Source organism: Neolamprologus multifasciatus, chromosome 9, assembly GCF_963576455.1.
Source record: "Neolamprologus multifasciatus chromosome 9, fNeoMul1.2, whole genome shotgun sequence".
In the NCBI taxonomy this organism is placed as follows: Eukaryota; Metazoa; Chordata; class Actinopteri; order Cichliformes; family Cichlidae; genus Neolamprologus; species Neolamprologus multifasciatus.
The window spans coordinates 12902911-12919855 of record NC_140447.1 but is presented as its reverse complement, the minus strand read 5'-3'; the positions used below and the strand labels follow the sequence as shown (position 1 = coordinate 12919855).

General features: G+C 41.5%; 1 long non-coding RNA gene across 1 annotated transcript; it reads right to left on the bottom strand.

Annotated features, from left to right (window-relative positions):
* Positions 1-4964: 4964 nt before the first annotated feature.
* On the bottom strand, positions 4965-9559 carry LOC146511217 (uncharacterized). The gene is made up of 4 exons (XR_014876062.1): positions 9058-9559; positions 8167-8285; positions 7911-7987; positions 4965-6605 (listed from the first exon to the last, which is right to left on the bottom strand). It is a non-coding gene; the product is annotated as an uncharacterized LOC146511217 (long non-coding RNA).
* Between the last annotated feature and the right edge of the window lie 7386 nt (positions 9560-16945).

The window sequence follows — 16945 nt, the reverse complement described above, 5'->3', positions numbered from 1 at the left end:
GCACTGAAATTCGGTATTCTCCCGGAAAAATCGGGAGGGTTGGCATGTATGGCAACATCACTAACCTTGTCAAACACCTCAGAGTAAATCATATCACAGAATATGAGAAGTGTATGTTGAGGCGAACTGAAGAGGAGGACAGGGACAGGTGTTGCTAGGGCGAGACAGATGTCTCTCACGGAGTCCTTTAGTGCTGCAGGCAGGCAAGGTGTTCAAATAGGCACAACTTCAGTTTTTTTATTTCTATATGATGAACGCTGCATTATTAAGTGATAAGAACAAGTAATCTGATGCCCTGTAATCATTATGACGCTATAATTTGAGATACAAGTATCGGTATCGGATCAGTATCGTCGATACCACCCTGAATATTACTTGGTATCGGATCGGAAAGGAAATCAGTGGTATCGCACATCACTACTGAAAGGCACAGCCAATCACATTGGCCATATTTGTCACATGACGTAGAACTCCAGTAGAGAATGTAATTTAACTCTTTCTGCAGTGCTGGGTGAATGAGACGCTGACAGATCTTTTTTTTTTTCTTTCTATCCTGTTGTTTTCTTTACTCAAAGAGATCAAATTATTGGTGGGGACAATTTAATAATCGCTGGATATTAGTGGGGACACGTCCCTTCTGTCCATGCCAAATCTACGCCCTTGCGAGAGACAAATAACACCGGGATCCCTTTTTTACGTAGCTGACAGCTGGTAACTGTGCAGGGGCGGGTCTAGGAAAGTTTTGCCGGGGGGCAGGTAGGGCATTAACAGGGAAAGGAGGGCACAAAGAAATACTTTTCTTTCTTATTCTCATTTAAAATGTCTCGCTTTTAAAAAATTATTATCTGAATCTTACAACAAACGATTGATGCATATATACCATAAAAACAGTGTACATCACTGTCACAACAGTGTTTGTTTTCATTCAAACGCTTTATGATTTTTCCTATAATGGTGGGCCGGTCTCTAGTCAAAATGTCCGGGCCGATTTTTTGTCCCAGTCCAGCCGCGTATGCAGTTCATCTGCAGTCTGGTGTTACCTACATCTTCCTATTTGGAAGATAGAATTTCCAAGTTCTGAGTACAATCAAAAGCACCACGACTGCAGTTTTCATGTTGGATGTAAAAAGTGCACATGACACTGTGACGTAGGCTTGAATCATCGGTCAACGATGGTCCAGGCGTGGGATTTCTCTCATGGAAATATGCACATTATTTTTTCCTTTCTATTGGTAGGTGGCACGGTGCACTTGTGGCAAGTAAGCAAGCTAGAAGACTGGCAATCTTGCTGTGTATCCAGTTACGGAAGCAACACATTAACAAGGGAATTCTGAGTAAAACCAAAGTTACTTTGCCTAGTAACTAATTACTTTGAAACTAACGAGTAACTTGAAGTAACTGAGTTACTTTTGATAGAAGTAACTAGTAAAGTTACTAATTTAAAGTAACTTACCCAACACTGCTGATAAGACACGGCAGCTTCAAACAGACATTCTCACTTATTGAACAAGCATGACTTGTGTAAAGGTTTCAGTGTTTCTATGAACAACAGAACCCTTATTTCTATGATCAGTTTTTGTCTTACAATGCATCCTCACACAAACATATCACTGAGTCAAGTGCTTTATGCTCTTTCACAGACCACTATGCCACTTCTAGGTTGAGTACCATGCAAGCAATTTCATTGAAATGTTTCATTTACAGTAAATTGCTACAATTACTGTCAGATCACTTGTGGTAAAAGGTGGCACTAGAGAGCACAGCCAGGGCTAAACCTGCAGTGTGGCCTCATCTACAAGCAATCTTCAGAAACATAAAAATAAGCCAGAGATCCTCATCCATCAGTCTGCGTTCACCTGGGTGCTAGTTGTTGCCGTTTTGTTTTTTGTGCTTTATTCTGCAGTGAGCTACACCTGTGCCCAGTGATCTGGCCCACACAAGCACTGACTAACACTGGCTCCCAGACTTTGACCATTTCAGTTAGAGCATGATTTCATTCATTCATTAACTCGTCCATTCACACATTATACAACTGACCTGCTCCTAAACACATGATATGTTTTCTAACTTACCACCTTGTCTTGTCTCTGATGCTACAACGTTTTGTCCTGGTCTACGAGAGTCTGTGACACTGTTACAGAGGAGGACTCAAAAAAATTACATCATAAAAAAAAACAATTCACACAGGGATCATGCCACAAACACAATCATGAAGTCAAACAGATTCCCAGTCAGTGTAACTTCTCCAGTAAATAGTGAAATCTATGAACGTTACTGTCACAGAGAACACAGACAACACCCAGCCACAAAGTGAACTCATTTAAATATAACACAGCACATGCACCCAACCAGCCTGACATTTCTTCCTCCTATGTTTAATGAACAGATGGATGGAAGTTAAAAGTTCAGCCCAGTTTTCTATTTTGATGAGCACCTACACCCCAAAATACTGTTTTTAAAATCTATAAAGTTCCTGTTCATTTTAATTTAAATGACTTTTACATAAATGTTACTGTTTTATTTATGATCTTCTAATGCTTACACTACACTGTACACATCAACAAACAACAATGCCCTGGACTGTCAGTTATTGTTACATGCTGTGAACATGAGTGGGTTTGATCACAGTTTCTATTATAAAAGAAAAGGAAAAGGAAAACGGAGCAAAAAGAAGCAAAAAAGAAAAAAAAAAAGCTTAACATTGAAGGTTATTTTCTTCCCACTACTTACTATTTATGACGGCTTGGACCAATAATGTATTTCAATATGTTGCACACTGACTTGCTATCTCTTGCACAAAATCACTAACACACACCACAAATCCCACCAGTGATTCACTTCCTTATAAACCATTGAGTCAAGGACTGAAGCAGTGACGTACTGAAAGAAACTTCAGACGTCTCTGGTCAGACGTACAATGCCTCGACACAGTATTTCTGCAGCACCGTGATGCTGTCTTTGACACATGTGCCGGAGCTTCAGCTTCAAATGGACCATCATTAACTGCTGTTGCTCACAGCTCACACAATTGTAGTTTGAGACAATTACAGCAATGTCCACCCAAAATTACACTTCTGTACTTTTAATACTGTCGTCTTTCAACTTATATTATAGGACAACTCTTAGAGGTGATGCAAATATTAGTTGAACAGGAATCAAAATAATTGAATTGCATTCTGTTTTGTTTGGTGAAACATATACATTTTTAAAAATTGCACCTTTAAGCTCCCGGATAACTTAATTCCAGCAGGTAATGGTTTGGGATGAGATTCTCTTTTATTAGCTGAATCAATTTTGGTTCCTATATCATTTAATAATAAATAGAAACAGTTCAAGGGATTAAAGAAAAGTTTTTTTCTAACTCAATGTGATTTATCATCAGTTTACTACTGATGGAGTTTTTACAAAGGCCCAAATATTGTATGTTTATTATATTAGATTATAGTTAAACCAATTCTTCAGAGATTATTCTCAGAGTTAGTGGAGTCAGTGGACTTTATGGTTTGATGATAAATCCAAACAGAAGAAGTCTAAATGGAGGCAAATTCTTGTATGTTTTGGTCTGTTATGTTTACAAATGTTAAATCACAAGTAAAGGGAGACCACACCATTGTTCATGTTTAAACAAATTTATTCATCAAATTTATTAATGACACAGACATAACATTGTGCCACACAGAAAAATACAGGTTCAAAGCACCACAACGTTAGCCTGATATCAGACAGAATTATCACATGATGTTAAACAGAAGCTGTGACTGGGCAATGATAATGAAGCAGTTCATTTCAAGTTGTAGATTCAAGCTGCTCTTCATACTTTTGGCCAATACAAGCTTCAACACTTCACAAAGCTTCATTTGGCCATCACTAACAGCAGTACTTGTAGTCTGGAGTATAAGTAGACTAGACTAGAGTGCAATCAAATACACCTGCCTTCAGTGAACCCAGCCCAATCACAGCCACTGGCTCACAGCAGTTGTGAAACAAACCCACTCACACATCAGTGGCCATTTCTCACAGTAAATGTGGAGGTGAGTTAATATGCAGGTGATACCAGTCTACCATCTTACACAGCTGATTACAAATTTATAAACAACCTCTTGCAGCCTCACTTTGATATCACTGGTATAAAGAAACTGAAATCCTGCCGCCCAATGCTGCAAACAGGTATCTGTGAGATTACACTTTTTCTTCAGACATCAGTGGTTAAAATGATAAATTGCAGACAACGATGAATACTCAGTAAAATAAGGTGGAAAGTTGTAGTAGAGCTCATTTATTTGATGACTTTCTAAATGCTTTTTTCAGTTTTCTAAATGATGAATCAATGAATGTGGATCAATGAGGGGAAAAGGATTCTTTCAGTCCTGTGCATTCTTGCCTACACCACCTCTAGGCTTTAAAATCCACTCAGCAGTTTACCCTGGTATAATTGGCTTTTCTAAAGTGACTCATGGCACCACAGATGAGCTGAGCCATGTGGACCATATAGACTTGTGGAGTTCTGGCAGCAACCTTGAAAGAAGTCTCCCCATGGCAGAGCTCACTGCATAGATGGAGTGTGCTCTTAATAAGGAGACGAGGAACAACATCTTTGAGACTGCTGAAGCTGTTTCCAGCTCTGTCACAGAGGAAGAACAGGGTTTTGCCATCCCAAGAAACCAGAATGTCAAAAGCACTGTGTGTGAGAATGAAGGAAAGACCAAGGTGGTCAAAGGAAGGACCTGGGGGTGTTCTCAGACAGCCAGATAAAAACTCTTGTCCACGGACCTACAAACAGGTGAATCTTTTTCAAGGTTACTAGAACATAAGACACTAAATCATTTTGAATTTTGGGTCTATTGTACTCATTAAATATTTTCTCCTTTCTTCCATCTTTAGGTGAAGACTTGGTTTCATAACAGAAGGAGGAGGAAGTTTAGGAGGAGTCCAGGTACTCAGCATCTCAATCATCATCCTGTGGGTAATGTTGTGCCTGGACCTCAATGGACCTTCCACAAAAAACACACCAGATGTTTGGCTGGTCGATGCCACCGGACATTCTGAATTCAACCCCGTCGTTTTAAACACTGGTATGAATGTAAACAAATTCGGGCTTCACAATACAAGTTTTGAAGGAGCAAGTGGAGAGCCTTGCCAGCAGCTAATGCTCCTTTAATTACAGACATTGTAATGTATATCAGCTTTTTTTTTGTTTTAAATTTTACTATTCCTGCTTTTATTTAGCTCAATATAACAGTCTCAGATTTGATCTCTTTCAGTAAATAAAAGTCAGGGTAAATTTTAGGCCCTTTAGTTTTAATCCATTGGATTTTAGAAATATTTGAATTCAGTCGACTCTGGCTATTGTAAATACATTGTAGTCAATCCAAAACAAACTGGAAAATCAAAGAGAGCACCATCAGAGATTTGTATATAACATTAAGAGATGAAAATGTGTTTTGTTTCATTTTCCAGTAGAAATAATCTAGATGATGATTGCAACACCAGTGTCTTCAGCACTGCATTGAATGTAAACAACCCCGGACTTCACAGTGCAAGTTTCTACACAGAAAGTGGAGAGCCTTGCTAACAGCATAAAGATGGCTGTAGCTGCTGTTACTGCCCCTTTTATTTGTGAATTCTCATTCTGAAGCCTCAAGATGAGGATTTTTGCCATACTGGTCTCAAAAACAACATGGCAGAAATATGATGCGTGGAGGTCTGATTGTGAAAACACATGCTGGTGGTTTCCAGAGAAATTTAAAGCACTTCCACATCTGTGTTTTTCCAACATGGAAGCAAGCTGGCACTGGCAGCATATCAGGTTTGCTGTGGATTTTATCTGACGGCCATTTTAAATATTCTGTTCATGTTTCTGGACATGACAGATTTCAAGGCTAGAGGTTAGTCCAGGGTTCTTAAAAAATATTTTAAAGTTCAATGATCTAGACCTGCATCTTTTCTGCTATAAATATTGACTTTGTTAAATGAAGCACTGCCTGTTTCTCGACTGCCACCTTTACTTATCAAAGTATTGTTGAAATGCATAAATTTGTTATAACTCAAAAATCTTGTGCAGTGTCTACACCTGCCAACTACAAAGAAGCATGAAGCATGTCATGAAGTCAAGCTTCTTGTTCAAAGCCTTTACGTGCTTCCTCCAGGACACTGATATGGTTAGCAGATGTAGTTCAGTGGAAAGAACAGAATTCCTACAAGGTCAGTAGATCTGTAACACAGTCTGGATTTCTTTAGAATGGAAACATTACTTTTCAGAGACACAGAGCTCAGAGAAAACTACAAAAGTGGGTTGTCCATACCAAAATAATCTAGATGGATAAACTGCACCAAAAGCAAGAGGAGAAAATATTGACACAGTACTGTGCAATATTTAACTTCTACAACTTCAACTACACCAACACAAGGGAGAACGTGGCCTTTCTTTACTCCCCCACCCTCTTTAACTGACCCAGTGTTTGGATACAAACAGGAAGCTCCATCACTGACAAAGGTATTCAGGTAAGGCAGGTCCTGCCCCTGTCGAGCCACAGTGCTGAAATTTCTCTACATCATGTGCTGGTTTTCCTAAACTTCCTCCTTCAGTTCTGAAAACAAGTCTTCACCTGAAAGAAGGAATGATTATAACTATATGGTCCACATGGGTCAGCATTAGGGATGGGTATCGTTTAGGTTTTATCCGATACCGGTGCCAAACCGGTACTTTTGAAACGGTGCCGGTGCTTAAACGGTGCTCAAACCGGTGCTTAAAGAATGGAGAACACAAAATTGGTCCAAAAACCTCTCATGTTCAGCTGTTTTTTTGTAAAAAGATAACAATGTTAGCCTTTTCTGCAGCTATGGGGCATATATGGTATCACTCTTGGCTGGAAGCAGTGCTTAAACAATGGAAAAAACACAAACTTTGTCCAAAAACCTCTCATGTTTAACTGTTTTCCACTTTTTCTTTGGTCATTTTAGCCTTTTTGGCCAGGGTGAAGGGAGTATCTGCCATCAAACAAGAAGACAGCCGCATGTAGCTATGACGGTGTTTGCTAGTTCACCTTACATGCATTAATGTAATAACGTGGTTAGCCTACTCAACGTAAATTATACACTAACAACATTAAGCTACTGACGCAGAGAAGAACGGCTGCTGCTGCATCATCATCCGTCATCATTTCTGCTACACTGGCAGGGCTAGGGGCCAGGTCTCTCCTCTTTGGGTTCTTGGGGGATGTTGCTAACTCTGGGTCCGATAACAGGCAACCCACCCGCAGTAGATGTGCTCGGTGTGAGGTCTCGCAGCAAGCTATCAAATACGGCGCATTTTTCGGCTTTAAAAAAAAAAAACGCTATGCGTCGCCAGGTGTTTCATTGGATTTGAGGAGTTACCTCCTTTGACAGTATCACAGTATCACCTTAAAGCACTTGTTGCAGCTGCTGAGTTTGCTTATTTTGCTGTGAAGTACAGCCAGACTTTTGACCGCTTCGCCTTGGGCATTTTTAATCTGTAGCTCTGCCCTAAAAGAACGTACGTACCTGGACCCGCCTACTATCCTCGGAAACGTAAAATGATTGGCTAGAATTCAAAGTGTGTGACAGCTCAGGAAAAAAAAAAAAGCACCGAAATAAAGCACCGAAATGTGCGCTGCTTTTCGGTCTGGTTACTACCGTTTATGTCAGAACCGGTGCCATCATGGCACCGGATACCGGTACCCATCCCTAGTCAGCATATTTACTGTTATGCTTTGGCACAAGTCACTTTAGAACAGAAAATTATACCAAAACAGTAATTAAATAATGGTTAAATTGCTCACTCTTATACAGAATAGCATCATACAAACACTCTGCATTTGGCTGCATTCCTACAATTTGCCACCAGATTTCACTTGAACATTGTTCACTGGGCAACAATGCTGAGTACATACCTGTTGAGATTCTGAGAGATTCAGATTGATGAAAGTCATCCGAGTCTTCCAGTCTGCCATTTTTGCAGCTTCACAGACTAAAACGACAAAACTGGTTTAAGCATCTCTGCTGGAGCAGGTGGTTTGTTGCTGAGGCTTCGAAGCATCTAATTAAACCATCCTGTTTTGCAGCATCAACAACCACACTGATGTCAGCTCAGTGAGAGTTGAAGACATGATAACCAATCATGTGTTCATTAACTGCATTAGGATGTACCTGTTCAACTTCACCCACTGAACCCAGGAGAGTAGGCACTGGAAAATCTCTTCTCCTGACCAGAGTCTGTGGCTGGAGTTCCCTAGCCCTGCTGTAGAGCATCTCTTCTTTGTCAGATGCTGTGGAGAGAGACAAAGAAACTGACAACGAGTAGTAGATTTTAAGATTTTAAGACTGTAAGTGCAAACAAAAGGACACTTCGATCAACACCCCCCCCCCCCCAAAAAAAAAGAAAAAAAAAAAAAAGAAAAACAACAATGTGAATATACCTCCCCACTCAAATATGCATAGGTTCATTAACATATAACATCTTACATAGGTATACATGATACAGGATTGTGTGTGTGTGTGTGTGTGTGTGGGGTCAGAGTATGACCCCATAAATGACTTCCCTAAACCTACTGGTCTGGAAAGTCCAGCAGTCTATCTAAACAAAAGGCACTTAGACTAAAACAGATATAGCCACGTTTATCCTACCATAAAACAATAAAACAAGGTACGACCTCTTCCCATGCTCCCAGGATGTAGGTGTGGATTTCAGAACACTCTGGAATGCGCACCAAGCCTTTGCAGACTATTAAGGATCACACATCCTATCACTACACAATTATTTAAACACCTCTACCAATCTAAGACTAATTATAAAACTCTAAGCATATATAAGTAGATATTTCTAAGCATAAATGACAATCAACATTACAAAACCTAACACCTGTGCCCACGCACATTCAACTCTCAGCAATCAGCAGCAAAGAATCCTGCAGACAAACAGCCCCAAACAGGCCATGCATACTAAATTTTTCAATTAACAACGGCAGCTTAATGTGCACATCCACCAATAAATGAAGCTTTTAACTTCACTTCAGCAATTATTTAACAGCCAGGGCCTACCTCCGTGTCTGGATCCATATCTGCTGACCTTATTCTTCTCCATCCTTGATGCCATGCTCCATGTTGAGATTGTTCCATAGATGTATTATTGTTGGCAAATTTCAGCAACTTCAGGATGAAATGAAAAGCTGCTGAGAAAGTGAGACTGGACCTGAATACTTTTGGTAAATGGTAAATGGCCTGTATTTGTATAGCGCTTTTACTAGTCCCGCCTAGGGACCCCAAAGCGCTTTTACACGTCTAGTCATCCACCCTCACATTCACACACTGGTGGAGGCAAGCTACAGTTGTAGCCACAGCTGCCCTGGGGCAGACTGACAGAAGCGAGGCTGACCATATCGCGCCATCGGCCCTTCTGGCCAACACCAGTAGGCGGTAGGTGAAGTGTCTCGCCCAAGGACACAACGACCGAGACTGTCCGAGCTGGGGCTCGAACCGGCAACCTTCCGATTACAAGGCGAACTCCTAACTCTTGAGCCACGATCGCCCCTTTTGTGACGCCTTCCCCAAAAACAGTGATTCACTGAGACAAAAAAAAACTTTAAATCTTTAACAATAAAAGAAAACTAAGGGAAACAAACTAAAGCAAAGCACACAAGAGAACCAAAAACTCAGCAATCCCAAAACATAAAGCCACACATCAATCCTCTCTGCTCCAACTGACACTGCATGAACAGGTGCCTAAAATAAGCAATCAATACCGCCCAAATCACGTGACCCACCATAAACTATCACAAAATACTTTCAATACAAACCTCTTAAACATAACCATCAGAAATCACACAGTTAACAACAGCATGAAATCTGTATATTAAGTTCAGACAGGCCTCTTACAATCATGATCTAGAATATTTGGTGGGAATGTTGAAAAGTGAATTTTTCTGAAATCTTGCTGCCATGTTCTTCTTCTTTGGGTTTGGCAGGCTAGCTGCATCAGTGGTGTGTTACTGCCATCTACTGTTCATTATTTCCAAGGTCAGTCTTCTTCTGATTAAACAGGCTGGACTCCAACTAGAAGCACAAAGTCAGCTTTAGATCCCTACATTGTCTTATATAGACGAGCACTGTGTAGATATTGTAACTGTGTTTGTATTAGTGCAGTAGTGCAGGTTCAGAAGTGTGTGCATGTTGAACACATTTTCTCCAGCTCCTCCAAGCTCTCTGAAACTACAACAGGCAACAGAAACTACAATGACCACTTTTTACAACATAGGTGTGCAGAAGAGCATCTTTGAGTGCACATTAACAAGATGTGACATCAGCAGGAATTCTGCCTGTAATTTCTTCAGTGACTGACGGCACTGTAGTTGAACACAACAATATTTGCTGTAATATTCAGGTTATAAACTCAAAGTATTTCAGCAGGCATGAATGACTTCCTGCTTGTCATATGTTCAGATATAGAGTATTATTATATGTCGGGCATATCTGGTGATTATTGTTTTATCCAATAGCTGAATCTTCACTCAGTTAATGATTTATTCATTAATCTATATTCATTTTTCATTTTTCATTTATCTTTAACACTAATGCATATCTTTAACACTAATGCACAAGAATAATACTATGCCAAGTAAAAACTGGAGATTTAATACATCACTGCTTAAAGATGAAGACTTTATTAAATATTTTAAAAAAGAGTGGACTTCATATTTAGACTTTAATGACACTCCCGGAACATCAGCTTCTGTTTTATGGGAAGCAGGGAAAGCTGTGATGAGAGGTAAAATAATTTCTTTCTCATCACATAAAAAGAAAAAAGAAAACAAAAATATTCAGGAATTAGAAAAAAACATCAAATCACTAGAAGAAGCCTACACGTCCCACCAAGATCAGGAAACATTGAACAAAATACGCAAAACAAAACTAGAATTAAATGAGATAATTGATAGAAAAACAAAATTCTTAGTACAAAGACTACGCTTACAAAATTATGAACATAGTAATAAATCCGGTAAATTTCTAGCAAACCAGTTAAAAATAAATAAAGAAAAAACAACTATATGTGCTGTTCAAGATTCATCTGGGAACACAATATATGAACCGAAACAAATAAACAACATTTTCAGGGATTTCTATAAAACGTTGTATTCACCACAAATAAACCCATCTAAAAAGGAAATTGATCAATTTTTAGACAACATAACTCTCCCAAAATTATTAGACTCTCAAGCAATGGCACTGGATTCGCCACTGACATCAGGTGAACTCCAGGAAGCCCTGATAAATATGTCCAATAATAAGGCTCCAGGTCCAGACGGCTTTCCTGCAGAATTCTACAAAGAATTCTGGACGATTCTAGCACCAGTTTTTTACAGAACGTTGTTAGAAATCAAAGAAAAGGGCAGACTTCCATCAAATATGAATTCTGCAAACATTAATCTCCTGCTAAAACCAGGCAAAGACCCTGTATATCCCTCAAGCTATCGTCCAATATCCCTTATTAATGTAGACCTCAAAATAATCTGCAAAGCTCTCTCGAAGAGACTAGAGAAAATAACCCCCCTCTTAATTCATCCTGACCAAACTGGTTTCATAAAAGGTAGGCACTCATCAACAAATACACGTAGATTACTTAATTTGATAGACTACTCATACAGTAAAAACCTTGAAACTACAATATTTTCCTTAGATGCAGAAAAAGCGTTTGACAGAGTTAACTGGAAATTTCTATTTGCAACTTTACACAAATTTGGTTTTGGATCTTCTTTCATCAACTGGTTAAAAATATTATATAATTCCCCAACAGCTTGTGTCAGAACAAATGACCAGACATCCTCCAGCTTATGTCTCCTGAGGGGCACCAGGCAGGGATGCCCACTCTCCCCTTCACTGTTTGCAATTTTTATCGAACCACTAGCAGCAGCAATTAGACAGAATTCAGCAATTAAGGGCATAAAATGCAAGAACGTAGAACATAAAATCAGCCTTTATGCTGATGATGTGTTACTCTTTCTCCAAAATTCACAAACCAATATCTCTGGGGTGATTGAATTGATAAACTCTTTTGCAAGAATATCAGATTACTCAATTAACTGGTCAAAATCTACAGTCCTTCCTATTAATTGCTGCTTCCATAATTCCTCTTCTACTCCACTGCAATCGGGAAATATAAAATATTTAGGTATTAATGTTTCTCCCAAGCTTGCAGATCTAACTAAATTAAACCATACCCCACTTTTAAAGAAAGTAGAAGGTGATCTGGCTAGATGGAAATGTCTACCCATATCACTCATGGGAAGGGTTGCTGCTATAAAAATGATGGTATTACCAAAAATAAATTATTTATTCTCAATGATCCCAACTAAACCGCCGCAAGATTGGTTCAGATCTCTAGATTCATATATGTCCAAATTCCTTTGGAAAAATAAGCCCCCACGTATAAGCTTAAAAACACTACAAAAAACCAAGGATAAAGGAGGATTAGAACTACCGAACTTTCAGCACTACTTCTTAGCCAACAGGCTTCAGTTTATCTCAGGATGGCTAAAACATACCCTCTTAGATGAACCTTGGCTAGATGTAGAACAAGCACTTTGCAATAATCTAGAGATTTCAGATCTACCATTTATCAGCTCAAACATCCAACGACATGAATGCTTCAAAAGCATCAACATCAGCTCTTCTCTGACAGCATGGTGGGAGTTTCTAAAATTGACGGAGTCTTCATTAATCCCATGCAAACGTACACCTATCTGGAACAACCCTGACATATTACAAAACAATAATATGATAAACTTTTCAGATTGGAATGGTAAAGGAATCAAATATGTAGAACATATACTAGAAGGAACAGAATTTATTTCATTTGACAGACTAGTTACACAATATGGGATCAACAAGAAAAGATTTTTAGAATATCAACAAATTAAATCCATAATAAAAAAGAAATTTAAACTGGGTCAAGTTGAACTACAAACACCACCAAGTGTGGTTCAATTTTTTACTCTTAAAACCCCCAAATTACTATCCAAAATGTACAGAATGCTTTCTAAAACAGATGAATCAATATCACTTCCTATTGCAAAATGGGAAGCGGATTTATCAGTTAACTTAGACCAAAACTTCTGGTCTCAGATTTGCTTAAAAACCTTTCATCTAATCAGAAATCCCAGTCTTCAATTAATTCAATACAAAATACTACATAGAGTGCACTATACAGGTCATCGGATGTTCAAGATGGGCTTTGCATCTACCAACAACTGCTCACACTGCCAAACCAATTCACCGGACAATTATATCCACGCTCTTTGGTTCTGTCCACCAGTTCAGAAGTTTTGGCGCGAGATATGTGAAGACTTATCAAAGTGTCTGAAATGTAACATTCCAACTTCCCCCTTAGTGTGTTTGTTGGGCAGCTTAGATAATGTCACTTCAGAAAAGAATATAGCCCATATGGTTTTCACTGCCCTATGCATAGCCAAGAAAACAGTCCTCATGAACTGGAAAAATAAAAACAATCTTAATTCTAACCAATATAGAAATTATCTATTAGATTACATTAGTCTTGATACAGCCTCTGCCACCACATCAGATCAATTGCTCTGGACTCCTTTGATCACCTCCATCACCTAGTGGGGGTGGGGGGTCATATTTTGGTCTCGCCTTCACTGTTGTGATTGGTGTGGGGGTAGGGTCGGGCTTAGGGCGTCAGGCGGTTCCCCGGGAGCATCTTCCTTGGGGGGCTCAACCCGGGGTAGCGGTCATGGCCAATTAGGGGCTCTGTTGGCTCTTAGGTGACGGCTTCCTCGTGGCTACGTGCAGCGGGGCTAGGGGAGGGTCTGTGCTGACGGACGGGGGTTACTGACCTGGTAGCCTGGCTGCCCCTGGGTGGGTCCGGGACGGGCGTGAGGTTCTGGGGGCGCTCCGGCTCTGGCCTGGGGCCCTGGCCGGGCCTCGGGGGCCTGGGTCCTGGTTGGTGTGTTGCCGGGGTTGTGGGCCGGTGGGTATATGGGGGCCCGCCACTGGCGCAGGGTGCCGCCGGTGCGCCGAGCCACCTGGGGGGCTCTTCAACTGGTGGGGGGGGGGGTTGTCACATCTTGCAGGAGCTTTCCTCTCTCAGGAACTCTCTCTGCAAGAGGGGGAGATACAGGAGAGGTGGAGGAAGATCTCAGCCTGGGCGTCTATTGTCTTATGTAGTCTGGAAGATGAGTGGATGATGGGGTGGGTGTAGTTTTCTCTGTTGTGGGGTTGGGTGGACTGCCCCGGGCTCTGTGGGGCCGGGCGGCGCCGCTGCACTGGTCCCCGGTTCAGATGGGCCTGGGCCCCCCTTCCCTGGCGGGTCGCGGAGTATGGGGGTGCCTACTGGGGTCAGCGGGGGAGCTGGCCCCAGGGAGGGGTCACTTGCCCCTCCCTTCCTTCCCTCCCCATCTCCAGCTGCCTCCCTCTTCCCGCTCCACCACAACCACCCACACATGCAGGGCCTTGGAGTAGGGGTGTGTCACCAGGGTGCAGAGGAGGTAACCCCCCCCCCCCTCTGTCCCCTTCTGGCTGCCTCTGCCTCAATTTTATCCCGCAACTTAGACATTCACATTACTCACACTCTCATTACACATACATATAGGATCTTGGGGGTGGGCACGCTACACGGAATCCCAATTACCATCAGGGTGTACACCTCACCCCCGGCGTCGTTGCCCACCTCTCAATTTTAAATACACGTAGACATTGAGGGCTAGCAGGAGGGACTATGCGCTTACCTGCTGCTCTCTGGCAGGTAGCTCCATGCCCTCCTGGGTTTTAAATGCACCTTAGAACACACATACATCAACACTACAATGAGCGGGTGGAGGGAGGTTAGGAGTCTTCTCTCACCCTCGTTCTCTGCTTCCTGCTGGAGCAGGGGGGCTAGGAGGAGGAGTTGGCCGTCCGACTGGGATCCGGAATGTGGGGCCTCCCTGCTGCTGCGGAGTCGGGGCGGTCTGCTTCTCCCCACCGCAGGGAAAAGGGTAACACAACCTGGGTCTGGGTGCAGTTCCCCCCTCCAGGGGCAAGGGTACCTAGACCCGGTTCGTAGAGTACGCTTGGGGAGTGTGATTGTGTGTACAGCGTCTCTTTATGTCTGTCTCCACGTTGGTTGAGTGTGGAGTAAGTGCATATGAGAGCATGAGGGTGGGAATGGATGTTTGTATCTGTGTGTGCCTGTATGTCTGTGTCTATATGTCAGGTTGGGTATCAGATGCCACCTCTCTGAGGACAGCTCAGGCCCTCCAAGGTTTGGAGGCCTATCTCCCCCCACCACTTCCCCTGCCGGGGGCGGACTCCCTCAGACATCGGTGCGTTGGTGGTTCTTTGTGTCCGGGGGTGGGCGTCCGGGTACACACCGGCTCACTCCTTGGCGGCTGCTTATCGGGGCCTGGAGCCTGGGGCTCGCTTGGGCCACCTCGGAGGTGGGGTGCCCCCGGCCTCTCGGCCTGGGGCTCGGTCACTCAGGCACAGCTGGCTGCCGGCGGAGCTCACGGGCACGTCACTGCAGCCCCCCCTGGCTTCTGCTCCGTGGCTGCTGGGTGACCCCTCATCTGGGACTCTCCTCAGCTCTTTCTGGGACAGTGGCGCGGCTGCCCCTCTGTTGGTCTTCCTTGGTCTCTTGTGTTCTGGGGGCCTCTGGATGTCTGGAGTTTTGATCTCCTCCATACCTGCTTCATGCCCTGGAGGACGGGGCAGTGGCCCCCCACACCCTCTAGCAGATCATTACATGAGGGAACCTTTTAAGAAAACAAGCGCGTCCATGCTCACAGGTGTACACACGGGTGATCACACACACAAACTACACCCTTTTTGGCTCCTACCTCAATGCACACTGTGCTGTCGATCTTACGTGCTGCACAATAATGTTTAATATTTAGTAGTTACTGTCATATTCCCATATATCATTGTGATGTGGTTTATTGTATTACTCTCGTTTTCTTCTGCTTGTTTTCTTTTTTCTTTCTCAACAGGTGATCCAGGTGATCGATATATGTATTTATTTTTTTATTTATTTATTTTTTTTCTTCTGCTTATTCTGTTGGTTTTTGTTTTTTGCCCTTCTCCCCCGTCCCTCTTCTCAACTGTCTTTCTTTCCCTCTTTCTTTCTCCCTTTTCTTTCCCCCAGTCAAATCTGTCCCGTATTCAGCAAGTGAAAATAAAATAAAGAATAAAAGGTGAATCAAATGGACCATTACGGCAAAGCTGGGATGGTCAATTTGGTAAAGAAAAACCGTTGGGCATCTTTCTTCGCCTTTAGACAATAATTCTGATGGCAAAAGAGCCAAACGGGACAGGCAAAAAGAAAAAAAAAAAAAATATATATTCATTTTTCAGATTGAAAAACACTTTATGATGTAATGCTTTTCAGAAACTCTCTCAAAACTACAGATTCTTTAGATTATTTGTCGATACTTTGATTGTGGATTGTAGCTCGAGTTAACATGGTAAGATAGAGGTCTAAAGTCTCTAAAACATTTGGATGTTCAGTCTCTGACAGAAGGTTTGGAGACATGTAGAAAGTTCAGTTTTGAATTGGTGAAACAAATATTTTATTCACAGTTTCTCAAACACAAGGCAGATAATATTCTTTATGTACATTATTTTTACAAATACTAAAAAAAGATACAACTAAATCAAACAAAACACATTTTCATGAATTCATCTCTTAATGTTTTTGGATAGCCTAAAATGTATTTTCAATAGCTAGAGTTTACTTATTCAAATACTTGTAAAATCCAATGATTACAAATAAAGGGCCTAAAATTCACCAGGTTCCTTTCAGTTACTGAAAGAGATCAAATCTGAGACTCTGTTAACTTGAGTTACACAAAGACAAGAACAGTAAAACTAATTATAATAATATTTGTGATTAAATGAACATTAGCTTTTGGTAAGGCTCTCCACTTGTTCCTTCAAAACT